The 13,037-nt window shown below is 45.4% G+C and overlaps 1 protein-coding gene across 9 annotated transcripts in view; it reads left to right on the top strand.

The window, feature by feature from the left end:
* The window catches only part of NBEA (neurobeachin), an 882,854-nt gene that overhangs the window by 209,763 nt on the left and 660,054 nt on the right, over positions 1-13,037 (top strand). The gene's annotated exons all lie outside the window — the stretch shown is intronic.

Below are 13,037 nucleotides of genomic sequence, written 5' to 3'. Positions count from 1 at the left end.
AGTAGCCCGCTTAGGTGTGATCAGGAGCAGCTCAAAATGCCTCTGAGTGAACTTTTTTGACAAACATATAATGCTTTTATTACCTTGATCTCTGATAAAGCAGTATTGCTTATTCTCTGCAAAAACCATAAAGAATATTTTTTTGAAGTGAACAAGACACATTTTGCTGAAGCTGAGAAACCTGGTTTGTCTAGAAGCTAAAGCATTTGAGAATGGGCAGGAGATTCAGGTTCTGTTCCAGACTGTTTGAGTACCTGATGGCAATCTTTATGCCTCATTATTCTCATTTGTAAAGTGATAAAGGTTGCTGCATAATTTTTAACGTACTTTGTGTTCTATAAGGCAGATACAACATAAGTCCAAAATATAAAATGTTATTAGATGAACAACTAAGAAGAGACTGATGCATTTAAATTCCATTAACGTTTAATTTGCCATTTGGAAAATGATTATCTTAAAAGCAATGTTGTCATGATATACATAAATAGTTTTAAAATGTTTTATATGCTGTGTTATGTTATATGGCTAAGTGGCTATATGTGAAGTTTACATGGACTGAAAGAAATATATTGCATACTGTTGACAAGTCTAGATTTCTTTTGCACTAGAAACCCCAAGTAGTGACAAAGGGAAACGTACTACCTTTGGCAGTGTGTATTTTCATGCTTAGCAAATCTTCTTCTACCACAGTATGTAGTAGTGTGACTTGAACTTCAAATCCAGTGGTCAGTGCATTCAATGAAATTGTGCATTGAAGTCTGAACTTATATTTCTCAAAGTATATGTATATCTTTTTCCTGTGGTCATAAATATAATCTTGCAATTGAATGTAAATAAATTAATGCCAGATTGTCTTGTAAATTTAGTCAGAAATACTTATTTTGGCATGTGTGAATTGCTCCATTCATCTCAATGGTTTTAAAAACAAAAGCTTACATTTTAAATGCCAACACTACTAACTCTTTCACCACTGATAATTTTAACAGAAACATAAATTTTATGCCTCTTGCATAAGGCATCCTACACATACCCACATTCTCAAAGCCCCAGTTATTTTACTTCCTATCTGCTCAAATCTCCAGTTTCCTTCTTCCTTCTTGAAAACTTTTATTATGTATTGTAGATCTAAAAGCTTGAGCTTATATGAAGAATAAAAAAATAGAAAATGTGTGTAATATAGTATCATCATAGATAATAGAACTGATTAATATTTAATTAGTTTGAAAACTCCACTTCAAAATTTTGAATTAATTTTGAAAATGAAGGTTCAGAACATTTCGTGGGAATGTTTTGGTCCTGATGAAATTTACTGCATGAAAATCAGAAGATTTGACTTTTTGTATTATTTCAGTACTAAAATCATAGAATCATAGCAAATTAGGGTTGGAAGTGATTTCAGAAGGTCATGTAGTTCAACCCACCCCTTGCTCAAAGCAGGACAGTTCCCAACTATATTTTCCTTGCAAAGGCTTTGTCTACTAAGGTCTTAAAAACTCCAAAGATGGAGATTCCACAACCTCTCTGGATAGCCTGCTCCAGTGCTTTATTACCCTCCTAGTTAGAAAGCTTTTCCTAATATCTAATCTAAACTTTCCTTACTGCAAAACTGAGACCATTGCTCCTTGTTCTGTTATCTGCTACCACTGAGAACAGTATAGTTCAGTGCCCTTTAACATTTTTTCATTTGCAGACCCCTAAACCATTTTGAATGGAGGTGCAGATCCCTTTGATTGTAAGCATTCGATAGATCATAATCATCAATACTTTTGATTGATCATAGTCCTCTTTTGTAGACCACTTAGACATAGTCTGCAGACCCCTAGGGATCTATGGACCAAAGTTTGAAAACCACTGGTCTTTCTCCATCTTCTTTTGTTGCCCTCCGCTGGACTCTCTCCAATTTGTCTTCATCCTTTCCGTAGTGGGGGGCTGAAAACTGGACACAGTACTTCAGATGTGGCTTCACCAGTGCCTAATAGGCTAGAGACAGACATTACACATAAACTGGTTTAAGTGATCAGAAACTAGTTTAAACCTGCAACAGAACAGATGTTCAGCGCACATAAGCCAGTTTGAAAATGGCTGAAACTGATTTGAGATGAAGCTGGTTAAATGTAGTATCAGACTTAACTGATTTGGCTCAAACCAGTTTATGCAATGTCTGTCCCAGCGACTTGGACGAGGGGGTAAAAAGCACCCTGTTCAAATTTGCAGATGACGCTAAGATGTGGGGAGAAGTGGGCATGCTAGAAGGGAGGAATAGGCTGCAATTGGACCTAGACAGGTTGCAGGGGTGGGCAAATGAGAACAGGATGGGTTTCAACACTGACAAGTGCAAGGTGCTGCACCTGGGGGGGAAGAACCGGCAGCATACCTACAGGCTGGGGAGAACTCCCTTCTCGTCAGTGCAGAGGCAGAAAATGATCTTGGAGTCATTATTGATGCCAAAATGAACATGGGCCAACAGTGTGGGAACATGGTCAGGAAGGCCAACCATACCTTGTCATGCATCCACAGATGCATCTCAAGCAAGTCCAAGGAGGTGATCCTCCCCCTCTATGCGACATTGCTCAGGCTGCAGTTGGAGTACTGTGTCCAGTTCTGGATGCTGCACTTCAGGAGGGATGTGGACAACATGGAGAGGGTCCAGAGGAGGGCCAGTTGCATGATCAGGGGGCAGCAGGGCAGGCCTTACGAGGAGAGGCTAAGGGACCTGAACCTGTTCAGCCTCCACAAGAGAAGGCTGAGGGGGGATCTAGTGGCCTGTTACAAACTAGTCAGAGGGGACCAGCAGGCATTGGGGGAGTCCCTGTTCCCCCGAGCACTACCAGGAGTGACTAGAAATAACGGTCACAAGCTGGCAGAGGGTAGATTTGGACTAGACATCAGGAGGCGCTACTTCACTGTCAGGGCAGCTAGGACCTGGAACCAACTTCCAAGCGAAATGGTGCTGGCTCCTACCCTGGGGGTCTTTAAGAGGAGGCTGGATGAACACCTTGCTGGGGTGGTTTGACCCCAGTACTTTTTCCTGCCATGGCAGGGGGTCGGACTTGATGATCTGCTCAGGTCCCTTCTGACCCTATTTACTATGAAACTATGGTTCAGCCTAGGCAGGTTAAACTAACCTGGAAAAGTTGAATCAAGTCAGGCTCAGGCTTTTTGAATGCCTGTCCCTAGCCATAGAGGGAGATAATCACTTCCCTCAATCTGCTGGTAACGCTCCTACTAATGTAGTCCAGGATGTGGTTTACCTCCTTGACAACAAGGGAACACTGTTGACTCATATTCAGCTTATTGTCCCCTGTAATCCCCAAGTCTTTTTATGCAGAGCTGTTGCTTAGCCTGTAGCAGTGCATGGGATTGTTCTATCCTAAGTGCAGGACTTTGCACTTGTTCTTATTAAACTTCACGAGATTTCTTTGGTCCAATGCTCCAGTTTGTCAAGGTCTCTCTGAATCCTAGCCCTATTCTCCAGTGTATTTATTACTGCCCCCAGCTTGGTGTCATCAGCAAACTTGCTAAGGGTGCACTCTATCCCTATTTCCAGATAGTCAATTAAGATATTGAACAAAACCAGCCCCAGGACCAACCCCTGGAACACTCCACTTGATACTGGCTGCTTACTAGATATTGTGCCATTGATTACTACTTTTTGAGCCTGATGATCCAGCCAGTTTTCTATCCACCTTATAGTCCATCCATCCAACTGATAATTCCTTGGGTTGCTGGTGAGAATGCTGTTGGAGACCATGTCAAAAGCCTTGCTAAAATCAAGGTAGATAACATCCACTGGTCTCCCTGCCGCTACAGAGCCAGTCATCTCATCATAAAAGGCAATGAGGTTGGTCAGGCATGACTTGCCCTTGGTGAATCCATACGGACTGTTCCTAATAACCTTCTTCTCCAAGTGCTTAGAAATTGATTCCTTGAGGAACTTCATGATTTTTCAAGGGACTGAGGTGAGGCTGACTGGTGTGTAGTTCCCTTGATCCTCCTTCCCTTTCTTAAAGATGGGCACTACATTTGCCCTTTCCCCATCGTCTGGGACCTCTCCTGATTTGCCATGAATTTTCCAAGTTAATGGCCAGCAGCTCCCTAATCACACCAGCGAACTCCTCAGCACCTTTGGGTGCACTGCATCTGGCTCCATGTACAGCTTTTCTAAAGAGTCCCTAACCTGTTTTTGGTATTTTTGGCCACTGTCAGCTGCTCCCCGCCTTCCCAAACTGTGCTGTCATGTGCAGTAGTCTGGGAGCTGACTTTGCCTGTGAAGACTGAGGTAAAAAAGGCATTGACTACAGTATTTTCCACATTATCTGTCACTTGGTTGCCTCCGCCATTCAGTAAGGATCCCACAATTTCCCTGATCTTCCTCTAGTTGCTGACATACTTGTTTAAACCCCTCTTGTTACCCTTCATATGCCTTGCTAGGTGCAACTCCCATTTCGTTTTGGCTTTCCTGACTTCATCCCTATAAATATTTCAGTTCATTTAGATTTACTAATTTTAAAGCATTATTCTATGTTGTAATGTTTCAGCGTTAGAAAAGCAAACATCTTTAATGGTCCTGAACCAGCATTTTTGGGGAATATTTGTTTTGTGGGAAATTTTGGCTTATTGTTCTCTAAGGATGCAGGGCTGGGAGCATAGGAAAAGGTATTTCTGAAACATCAGAATTTCTCAACGAACAGAGATTATCTTTTCTAACTAGCTCAAATCTGCATCCATGCCTTCCACTATTTACCTTAGCAAATGGAAAAAATTGTTTCAGTATACTCCTTGGCTAAGTACAGACAGTTAAAAAGTGCAAGGCTGAATCAATTCAGTCTTTGCAGGTCTAAGCTGTAGAGATTAAACTGAGAAACAACTGGACAGACATTCACTTTTGATTCAGGTAATGCACCCACATGCCTGCAGTGGCTCAAGCCAGAAGCCAGGGACACTAGGGCATGGCTTTCTGGCATGTAGCCAGCATGGGCTGTGTGTTCACATCCTCTTCCTGCTGTTCCTGAGGTTTCTGGGATTTGCAGTCCACAATCACAGTAGTAGGACTCCGCAGGGTTGCTCATTACTCCCTCTTCCTGCTTCCACGTGCTTCTATGCTTTTTGTAGTCCACAGTTGCAGCCAGCACTACATTTTTAGCAGGGCAAGGAAGCTTTGTACTTGGGGGAATGGAAGTCTCTCTCCCTAGCCCCAGACCCCAGCTGGGATTTGCCTGGGGGGTGCAGTCCCTTCTTCCCCCCACTCCCCTCCAACCCTTCTCTGCTAGAACAGAAAGCACAGCTCAGCCCAGTCCAGCCCAGGGCTTCAAAGCATGCTGGGATGCTGGGGGACTGTGATTAAACTTGAACCAGGAAGGGGTCTGGGATAGAAGTTTTATGAACTGATTTGACCTAAATCCATTAAGTCTGATACTACATTCAACCAGGTTTATCTTAAAACAGTTTCAGCCATTTTGAAAAGGGTTTTTGTTCACTGAGCTTCTGTTCTGTTACCAGTTTAAACCAGTTTCTGATTACTTAAACCAGTCTATGTGTAACTTCTGTCCCTAGTCCTGGGGTCTAAGGAAAGTGTTTTCTTAGGTGGAAACTTAAGCTGATTGACTGGACAGACATAACATTTGAATCAGTTCTGATGCCTCTGAAGTGCTTCAAAGGGCAAGTGGACAGATTGAAATGATCCAAAAATAATCCTAGATGGAATGGCAGCCCTTTGGAATGCTTCATTCATTCATTTAATTTTTAAACACTTCTACTGTACTGTCATGAGCATAACAGAGTTAGTTAGTCCTCTGGCATCTTGTGGTGCTCTGCTCTCCCACCTCCCTCCTCTGGCCCTTCCTCTCCCCCTTGTGCACTATTCTCCCCATGCTCACACAGGGAGGAGGGGGATAGCAAGATGGCTCATGAGCTCTTCTGTGTATGTAACTATCCTTGGGGCTAGAGAGCAGGAATCCCTGCATGTGTCTGCACCTATGTTCTGGTTCCAGCAGGGCAGTATATCAGGGGTCTCGGTTCTGATGGGACAGGTGCAGGGCCTCCAGTTTCCTAGTTGTAGTGGGAATTTCTCAGTCATTCTTAGCAATCTCCAGAGCCTAAGAGCTGTGCAAAAAACTGTTTTCTCCAGCCCAGGGAAGTAGGAGACTGGATGTTGAGAGCACAGGAGAACTCTAATTGGTTCCCCCATTGGGGGGTGGGGAGGTGGGGGAGCACAGGATGTTGCTGCAGGACAGAACAATCCATTGTTGTACCCTGTGGCTAGAGAGCATACAGCTGCATTGTGTTCCATTGATTTTAAAGTGCTTTGTCAGGGGGCTGGGCCTCTCTGGGCATTTGTACATGCCATGGGGGTTTACTTCGGTTTCATTCTCCCTAAATTGAAGTGGTGGGTCTTTAAAAACACTGCTTCAATTTAGGGTGAAGTAAACCCCCCTGGTGTGTACATAAGGATCGGGTCTCATCCTTACCTGCCTCTCTGGTGGCGGCGAGGGGAGGGCAAGCTGCCAGCGGGCTGAGCGGTTCCTGAGCTGGGATGGGGGAGGGGGCAGGAGTCTGATGCTGACCTCCATGGCAGCGGCACCCCCCAGGCAACACCCTCCTGCAAGCACCCGGCCCGAGCAGTCCTGGAGGACACCACAGCTGTGGAGGAAAGCACTGGGCCCCCACGCAACTCAGGCAGACAGGCTCTGGGGAGAAAGAAAAAAAAAATCACGCTCAACACCGTTTTTTCCCCTGCAATGGAGCCTGCCTGCACAGGCTGCTGCTGGGCTGCCTGCACAGCCCCTGAGCTGCACAGGGTGCTTCCCTCCGGTGCTTCCCTCCGTGGCAAGCTAAACCACCTTGGAAATGTTTTATTTTGCTGTGTCCCAAAGTCACTTAACATGCCTCAAAGTCATTTAATGTACATCACGCTGCCAACATGTGCAAATAGCCGCACCATTAAAGCGCATTATGTCGCCAACACATGCAAACATCTGCACCATTAAAGCAGTGCAAAAGGGCATTAAATCACTTTAAAGGCCAATTTTGTAACACGTACAAATGGCCTCTGTCTCTGGCTTGAAGTGTTCCAAAGTTGAAGTAGTCCCATTTAGAGCAGAATTTAGTACACTTCAGATGACCATCTGTGAGAGGCCGAACTGTAGAAATATTTTTCTTTCAGGAATGGTGAATGCACTTCACAATAGGAATACAATATAGTGTTATAGGTACATTCTTCTTGCTACCTTCTCCTTCAGGCAGAAGAATGGAAGAGTGAAGACCATTACAGGTAGCATCCCCTCTGTTGTTGCTGATAATAGTGGGTGTGAGCAGGTTAGGCGATATGATCTTGGTTTCTCCCTTGTACCTGCCTGCCACAACTTAGATTGGAAAGAAAAGAAAGGAGATCAGTGTCCTTTGTTGTTCTGAGATAGATAAATGCCACCCTGATGTTAGTTACTCACAATGTTAGATTTTATTTCTAATTTAACAGCAATATGGTTACTGGACTCTTGTCAATTACTTCGTTGATAAGGATAGCCTGAGTTACAGTTGAGGAATCCCTAGGCTTGATACTTTTGTATATACTTTGTAAAGAGTTTTCCCCGCTAATTATCTCATTGGCAGTGTATGCTCTCCACAGCTCTCATTCTCCGCAGGTACATGATGCTGAGACCAGTCCCCATTCTTTCTCTCAGTCTGCCTGGCTATTGCTAAATTCTGCAATCCTGATGGGATCCAGACTTGGGGATGATTCTGATCCTCTCTCTTTTACCTGGGAACAGAATGCCTCCTGGCACCACCGAATCTCCCCGCATTCACCTGCGCAATAGGTTCTCGGCAAGGCAAAGCCTCTTCCCAGCTGATCTGCTGTGAGTCTAGAGCTCCCCCGATGTCTTTCAGTGTCACACGTAGGACTTCTTTGTCCCGCTGTCGGCTTTATGCCTGGTTTTGGTGGGTTAATCACTCGGTCTCCTCCCGGGTGTGTAATCCCCTCCACCTGGTGGGGGTTCATCATCGGGTCAATCTGACCCGACCGACCGTGTCTCAGTAACAGGGCATCTGACTGAGTCCCTATTACAGTGGGGTTGTGCGTGTCATTTTTCAGTGACACCCAGGGTAATAGAGGAGTATAATTGCCTGTCAAGAATGTGATGGGCAACCCTGTTTCCCCCCCGCGCAGTGGGTGTGACCCTGTCCCTGCCCCCCAGTGCGGCAGGCCAGACCCTGTTTCCCCTCCCTGCATGATGGACCTGCCTCCACTCCCCCCCTTGTGTTGCTGCCACCTCCAAGGAGCAGGGGGGTGGGGGGGAAGCTTGCCTTGCCATCCCCTCCGTCCCCCTCAGCCAGCATTCCATGGTGCTGCCTCCTCCAGACGACCGCATGCTTTGTCCCCTTTGTCCACACCATCATGGCAGTGCTCCCCACTGCACCACCACTGGCTCCTGTCTTGAACGACTCCTGTCTGGAACACTCTTACGGACAGACATAGGCTGAGGCTTATAGATAGATAGATAGATAGATAGATAGATAGATAATGTATTGTGGGAATAGTAAATGTAGTATAAAGTACTGGAGAGAGGTTCTACAAAGAAACTATATGATACAGAGAGAGGTAAGGGGGAAGAGACAGGACAGGAAAATACAGAGAAGGAAAATTGACCAATTGGAATTACTATGAAGTAGAGATGAATTTTTTTTTTTTTTTTACCCCAAAAGAAAAGGGAGAAGAAAAACACAAAAAATGACAGGAAAAAGACGACAATAATAGGACAAAGAGTGTGGAGCTGAATGAGTCTGAGGTGGAAGAGAGAAAAGGGATTAAGAAACAAAGGCAGAAAATAAAATTATGCATAGTTTTATGGTGTTTTAACATTTGATGACTTTTTATTTCTATATTATTTTTGGCAAATGTCATATATTTAACTTTAGTTGAAAAGGATGTGCTGGATAGCTCTTCTGAGCAGTTCAGTATCTGTGTATTAATAATTCTGGCATCTCTCAATCTTATAGTCTTATTAACTGGATAAAAATACAGCTCGGACAGCAAGAACACTTCTTTTGAACATCATTGGTAAATCTGAATAGTCTTTCCCTTTACTTTCTTCCTATATCATATCCCATTCTGCTTCTGACATTTTATTGTTTTCAGTCATTTAGGGAAGTGAATGCTTTAACAACTCTGTAAAGTATTTGGTCAAAATGAAACAAAAGGCTTTGAAACAGCTTCAAAACAAAACGAGAGGCACTTAAAACATTTCAAAAGTTTCAAAACGGTTTGAGTTTTGAAACCGGGCTTGCTGCAGCTAAACAGAAACTAAGAAGGGGGAGGAGAAAGAGTGGGGAAGGACTGCTCTGATATTGACATGCGTAGCTGGAAGCAGGGGAGAGCCAAGGCTGTACTCCGCCTGGCTCCACCAGTCCCATGGATCTCAGCCTGGTGGCGGGAGGTGGCAGGAGAACCAGTGGCAGAGCTGCTCCGAACGTAGCCCTGGCCAGTGGTTCTCCACTGCCTCCTGCTGCCAGGCTCAGCTCCATGGGGCTGCAGAGCCTCCTGCCGCCAGGCTGTGTCTTGTCAGGGCTGTGCAGCAGCTCCGCCACTGGCTCTCCTACTGCCTCCTGCTGCCGGGCTGAGCTCCATGGGGCTGACGGAGCTGCTTGGAGCGCAGCCCTGGAGAATACAGTCAGGTGGCTGGAGGCTTTGCAGCCCCACGGAGATGAGCCTGGTGGCGGGAGGCAGTGGAGAGCCAGTGGCAGAGTCACTCAGAGTTCAGCCCTGGTTCTGAGTGTAGCCCTGACCAGTGGCTCTCTCCCACCTCCTGCCTCCAGGCTCAGCTCTGTGGGGCTGGCGGAGCCACTCAGAGTGCAGCCTGGCGGTGGGAGGCAGGGAGAGTCAGGGCTGAGCTCCAAGTGGCTCCGCCAGCCCCACAGAGCCTCAACCTGTCTCCCAGCACAGCTACCAAGTGCTGGGAAGAGCCTGGTGCTGCCCTTGCTGCAGACCCAGGAGTGGCAGATGCTGCCTGCCTGAAGCCACTGGGCTGCATTGTGCCCCTAAACCCCCAGCAGCGGCAGCCTTCTGTCATCCCACATGCAGATCCAGGGGTCCACACCCCCAGGGGGAGTCTGGCACTGCCCTACAGCCCTCCTGAGGGTGCAGGCCCCCACATCTGCTCACAGGATGATAGCAAGCTGCTGGTGCCAGCAAGTGATATGCGTTTTGCTTTGAACTGTTTGAGGTGCTATTTCACAACCCCCCCTGAACCTATCTCCTTTAAATTTGCCAGGTTTCATGCCCTTTGAAGGGGTTACCATACCTGAAATTTTCATCCGAATCTGGCAAGAAATTCCAAAGTTATAGGCATTTTCATTATTCCCCATTATAGCCTAAGGACGAACTGTCAAAACACTTCGAAACAGTGAAACAGTTTTGACATAACGAAATGGAATACTGCTTCAAAACGAAGCACTGTCCCTTTGAAATGGTGAAACGGAAGTCGAAATGAAACAGTGCAGTTTTGCACAGCCCTACTGTACAGTAGTGCTGTTCTCTAAATAAAGTGGGCATGTCAGGCACCTGATAGGAGCTGTGTTAGGCTGGTGGAAGGTGACTTTGTTTTCCTTCACAAAGAAAGAAAGCTGGCAGTAGGGAGACTTCTTGCCCTGCCCCCTGGAAGCAATTATAGGATGTTCCATATTTCATCATGTGTGGCAACAAGAGGTTTATCCCCATATCCTGTCAAAAAAGGTAGTGAAAGTAGGGTGGGACTCTTCTCTTCTTTGCAGTGACAACAGTTCCAGCTAGGGCATTACAGTGCACAGGGCATAAACTGACCCTACCCATAATTGTTCAGTCACCCTAGAAACAAAACTGACATACAAACAAAAATCCCAAGCCTTACTGAAACTTTTTCAGTCGCTTTGGTCAGCATTTTCACACCTGATTTTCTAAAATTGTTCCTTGCTCCACATTTAAGTACTGAAATAAAAATGGACTAATGCTCAAAGGTGCTAAGTACATGCAGGTCCTAATGACTCAAAAGAGCTGGTTTTGCTCAACACTTCTGAAAATCAGGCTAGTGTTTGGATGCTATTTTTAGGTACTGCCTTTGAACATTGACCTAAAGTCCTGTTTATTCCAGATCTGTTTCTTGCAAACTGGGGACAGCACCTTTTTGGTATCCACAGAATATTATATTAGCATTAACTGCTGAAGATGATGTTTTCAGTGGGCATTATACTAATCTTTTCCTCTTGATTCATATCAAGTACCAAATTGTAGATTACTGTTTCTTCTAGATCAGACCTCAAGAAGGTCCTAGCGGGTATGTGTGGGTGGGTGGGAATGGAGTGCCACCACGCATCACCCTGTGGTGCTGCGCAGGCGCCACCCACCTGGCTGGAGTTGGGGGGGGGGGGGGAAGGGAGGGGGGTGGAGCTCGCATGTGGCGGCTGCCGCCACTCTGCATCTGGCTGCACACCCCTCCTACTGCCTACTCCACGTCTGGCCTCTGGGGGTACACTGCTCCACGTTTGGCCGTTGGGGGTACACTGATCCAAAAAGGTTGAAAACCCCTGTTCTAGGTAACTGCTTTTTCAAAAGGTAAACATAGTTTGTCCTGCCAGTTGGTTGAATGTCTTTTTTCAAACTGAACTCTCTTCCAAATTTCATCCTTAATTATATCTTTGAGTTACTACTCCTGATAAATCCTGCACTCTCCATTATACTGTCAGTGAAGCACAGCTTGTCAGCCTTGACTCCTACTACTCATTGCTTAATGCAAACGTCCTTTCTCTTTTTTTTTTCCATTTTCAAAATGAAAAAGGTTAAGGTTAAGTTTCTTTCCTTGTAATTCACCCCCTGCGTTACCAGACTTAATTCCCTGAAAGTTGTCATGCACAAATTTTACTCATACCATTTGATATTTCCTTACTTATCCAAACCCAAGATGACTTTGAATTTTGGACATTCCCAATAATTAGATTCTAGACATGGAAAATTATAACAGATTTATAATTCTCCATATCTATAATGTAATTACTGGTGGGTCATTTAAAATTTGTACTCTCCCCCTACCCCCGCCAGTGCAGCAGGAAGGCAAGGGGCAGGTGGGGTGGGAAACAGACAGTTTGATCTCTACCCCTTGCACCCTTGCTGTCTTCCCGCCCCTGTTACCAAATTTGCCCATTACTTTGGGGTGTGCTCATTTATTAGGGATAGTTTCTAGGGTCTTAGTGATTCTGTCAATGTGCTGCTTGTGTTACTATACGGAGCTGTATTTCTCCCTTCTGCAAGCCCTCACCCCCAGTGGAGCTATCTTGCAGGACTCAATCTCAATGGGACTGGGTTCCTCCAGTCACCAAATCAGTCATACACACAAACACACACACAAGTTAATGTGACACGCCTGATCTGGCTGGGCTGATCAGCATGGCCGGGCTGACACCCTCATATGCCAAGAGTCAGTTCATAAGAGCAACAATAAAATGCAGTCAGACACAAGCACACAGGTAAACAGAATCCCTCTGAATCCGGCTGGGTGTCCAGCTGACACCCTCATGGGCCAGCATTCAGTTCATAAGGGCACGTCTGAGTCAAACTGGGTCAATCAGCCTGTACAAGCTGATCCCCTTATGTGTTTCAAACTCAGCACGTCCCAATCTTTGGCCTCTTGATGAGCAGACCCCACAATAATTTGGGCTTCACAGGGATCTTTAGCATAGGTAAAAGAAGCGTTGCTGCAGAGCACAGGAGGAAAAAGAAGCAGAGAAGGAAAAATATACCCAATTACTACCAGTTTGCCTATAAAAGTTATTTATTGCTAAGCATATGAAATATATAATAGTACTAGTAGTAATAGACATGCAAAAGAAAAACAAACACAAACAATGACAATACTACCCTGGTTTCACTAAGTATTTGGGGAAACTTAGCTCAAGCTTAACTGATACAGTTCAGGTTCAGAAGTTTATGCCTAGAAAGAAGAGAGAACGCTGGGAATCTCACCGAGTCCACGGTACCCAGGCTGCAAAGCTGACAGGCACAGTCCGTAGCACAA

This window comes from Alligator mississippiensis, chromosome 1, assembly GCF_030867095.1.
Source record: "Alligator mississippiensis isolate rAllMis1 chromosome 1, rAllMis1, whole genome shotgun sequence".
NCBI classification, from domain to species: domain Eukaryota; kingdom Metazoa; phylum Chordata; order Crocodylia; family Alligatoridae; genus Alligator; species Alligator mississippiensis.
Note: the sequence above shows the minus strand (reverse complement) of the source record. Positions and strands in the feature narration are given on the sequence as shown.